At 35.0% G+C, this 2814-nt stretch overlaps 1 long non-coding RNA gene across 1 annotated transcript; it reads right to left on the reverse strand.

The window, feature by feature from the left end:
• Positions 1-237: 237 nt before the first annotated feature.
• LOC136821620 (uncharacterized) lies at positions 238-1205 on the reverse strand. Its single transcript, XR_010848780.1, has 3 exons — positions 1143-1205; positions 624-709; positions 238-402 (listed from the first exon to the last, which is right to left on the reverse strand). It is a non-coding gene; the product is annotated as an uncharacterized lncRNA (long non-coding RNA).
• Positions 1206-2814: the final 1609 nt, after the last annotated feature.

Consider the following 2814-nt stretch of genomic DNA (forward strand, 5'->3'; position numbering starts at 1 on the left):
TCAAGTATGATTGTCAGTAGAGAGAATAATGAGTGTCAGTAATAAAAAAAATCAAATGTCCTGGCTGGAAAGAATTGATAAAAGGGGGTGGGGGTGGATGCTTATTATGCACCCGAGAGTAGGTATGAACAGTTCGAAAATCTACGCTGACCCATGAATCATGAGTCACTAAGGTAAGACTAAAAGTAAGACCAAAATATAATATTCCATTCTCAAAAACGAACTCAATACAAAACGTTGGTTTGTCTCTCGTATATATTTTTCAATTATTTACAATATGTTACAAATTATTTACATAGTCATTCGGCTGTATTGAAAACACGTCGCCCAAAAATTTTTAATTCCTCAGCAAAGAAGGCTTTGTAGGCCTCCTCACTTGTTTGAAAATGCACTTCCGCGTATCTAAAGATCATACATATTAGATGAATATGGTATGTGGAGAAATAGAATTTCTTCTACCATCCAGAGATGGTAGCTTAGATATAACTTAGATATAACTCTAATTAAAATCTTGTATAGCTTTGAAAATTCAACAGGTTCTCTTACCCAATTTTTCCTAAGGCCCCCGTAGATAAATAATGGTATAAATCATTCAGTTTTAACCTTTCAATAAGAAAATTTACCTGGAAACAAATCTAACAAATCTGACAGAATGGCCAATCGCTTTGAAACCTTTAATGATTTCAGATGCATTCTCGAAATCTTTGCCCTATAAAAGATACATGATGATACATTGGTTTGAAGTTTTCACTTCAAAATTATTCTCATTCTAATTCTTCCCTTCCCAAAATTACCATCCCTTATTTTATGAAAAAAGTGAGACTACAATCATAGAATGTTCCCGGGGCACTTGGCAAAAATTGCTGACGGATGGGTGGGTTTTTTTTAGATCCTGGAAAAGCACCGTAGAAAGGATTGACATGAGCAAAATACACTGAAGAGAGTCTTATTTAAGAAAAATCCAGCTTTCATGTCGTGAAGAGTGGAAAAATAGCTTGAAAGGGTTGGAAAATTGAAAAATGATGCACTACTGTATACAGTTCTTTTTACAAAAAGGAAAATATCTTGAAACTATAGATCTTGTCATTTAAAAACACTAATAACGCTGCAAAAATTTTTGACATCGTGTATTTAAAACTTACAGCTGGGAATCCATATATGATCAGTTGTTTTCCCATTACCTGATGGTAATGGAGCCTGGGTTGAGAGTCCTGAGGAAAAGAGAGTAAATGTAAAAATTATGAGAAAATCTGTATTTATATAGGAAAACTTCCTGAAAAAGTCGTATGTATCAAAAAACATGAAATTTTATTCACGACACTTTGATGATGAAAGAAAATAAGAGCAATTCTAGAACAAAATTCAGCCTCAACGCATAATATTCAAAATATAAGTAGTAAAACTAGGGTGAAATGAGGGAACCCCAATTACCGCAAAAAAACTCTCAATAAGAAAAATTTGAGGCTTGAAAGTATAAAAAGCAGAAGCAGCCACCGAGGCAAAATCGTCATATAGCTGTTCACATTTGCCAGCCAGGAGAATTTTTCAAAAAATTGAACACCTCTAGTTTCCCAGAAACAGCTCAAAATTTCCAGCTGGAAAATTGTATTTTGTCCGGAACAGCTTATGGTTTATGAAAAAAAGGTTTTTACTGTCCAGGAAAAGCTAACAAAAAAGTGGAGTGTTTATTTTTTTCAAAATAGCTGTTCCCATTTGCCAGCTGGAATTGCGCAATATTACGGGAACAGCTCGATTTTTCCAGCTGAGATTGCGCAATATTATGGGAACAGCTCATATATTTCCAGCTGGAACAGCGTAATAATCTTTGGGAACAGCTCGAATATTTCCAGCTGGAATTGCGCAATATTTTGGGAACAGCTCTAATTTTTACCCAGGAACAGATCTGATTTTCCAGCTGGCAACAAACAGGAACAGCTCCAATTTTTAAGCTGATTTTCGGAACAGCTCCGAATTTCTAGCTGGCAAACAGGAACAGCTCCGAATTTCCAGCCAAGGGGCAAATAGCTAAATTTTTCATATTTTTTCTAGGAACAGCTGTATTTTTCCAGGAGAGTAATTTTTCAAATTTTCCTGGAACAGCTCAGTGAGTGATTTCCAGCCCACATAGGCCTCCGGAACAGCTAATTAAAAAAAGCTCCTCAGTGGCTGCTTTCGAAAAAAAAGTATAAGAATAGCTAAGGCTCAAGCAAAATTTCCTCGTTCTCATAAAAAAATTGTAACCAAAAAGGATTTTAATCATGCTTTCGATTTTTAGGAAAAACATTAAATGGTTCGAACACCATGAGCCACGAAAAAGTTACTGTTTTTTATTAATTAGTAATAGAAAACAATGGATGTACCATAGTTGAAAAAATAATAGCTTGCTCTGTCTCTGTCTCTGTCTCTATCTCTCTCCCAGTGCGATTTTTTTATCCATATGATTATAGAGAAACGTATTTTTTCTTTTTCTTAATAAGTAGAAATTTAGGACACATATAAGAAAAGTAAACAAAATTCATGATGCCACATAAAAGGTTAGTATACAGATGGTGTGTACGGGTGATTAGGCACGTGTATACCAATTGAACTCATAACAACATGGTTCCAGCCTACTTGTACCAAACTCGAAAAGATACAAAATAGATACAAAAATGGGTACTGGGTATGTGTGTGCCTTAACGGTAGAGTTTTCACCCTCCCAAAGTCTCTCTAAGGGTTACCAAAACAACAAAAAGTCAAAATCAGTCTCTCTAAGGGTCGGTTTTTTCATAAGCTCGGGTCAAAGAAAAGTGAAAAGTCAAAAAAGTAAGAAAA

Source organism: Clytia hemisphaerica, unplaced genomic scaffold (genome assembly GCF_902728285.1).
Source record: "Clytia hemisphaerica strain Z4C2 unplaced genomic scaffold, Clytia hemisphaerica genome assembly, whole genome shotgun sequence".
Lineage (NCBI taxonomy): Eukaryota > Metazoa > Cnidaria > Hydrozoa > Leptothecata > Clytiidae > Clytia > Clytia hemisphaerica.